The sequence below is a fragment of the Calidris pugnax genome, unplaced genomic scaffold (genome assembly GCF_001431845.1).
Source record: "Calidris pugnax isolate Ruff unplaced genomic scaffold, ASM143184v1 scaffold605, whole genome shotgun sequence".
Taxonomy (NCBI): domain Eukaryota; kingdom Metazoa; phylum Chordata; class Aves; order Charadriiformes; family Scolopacidae; genus Calidris; species Calidris pugnax.
The window spans coordinates 71,394-71,990 of NW_015091513.1; positions in this window are offsets into that span (position 1 = coordinate 71,394).

A 597-nucleotide genomic window follows, 5' to 3' on the forward strand; every position below is an offset into this window, starting at 1 on the left:
CGTGCTTCAAAGACACCTCCCCCCCCTAAAAACCTACCCCAAAGGGCCCGGGGAGGTGCCGGGGCCACCAGCAGAGGGGGAGGCCACAGTGTCCCCCAGCCCCCAAACCTGACTCAATTCCTCACCCCAAATCTCTACAGGAATAGTTGGGTTTTTGGGATAAAGGGGGAGAGGGGGTGCTGCTCCCCACAGTTATTTTGGGGGAGATTGGTAGGTTTTTTTGGAAGCCTGGAGCAGAACTGCTTTGAGGGGCTTTTTTGGGGGGGAAAGGGGGAGCCCCAGCACCAGCTGCAACCCCAGGGATGCTCAAGAGCTGGGTTAAAGACTGAGGAGGATAAAAGTCCTTGGCAGGATTTCCAGCCCCTTCCAGCCTTTAACTGGGTCCCCTGGGCCCGGCCAAGGTGGAGAAATGGGGCGAAACCTCCCGGGAATTGGGGCTAAATCCCCAGGAATTGGGGCTAAACCCCCTGGAACTGGGTTTAAATCCCTGGGAATTGGGGCTAAACCCTTAGGAATTGGGGCTAAACCCCCCAGAATTGGGTCTAAACCCCCCAGAATCGGGGCTAAACCCCTGGGAACTGGGACTAAACCCTTGAG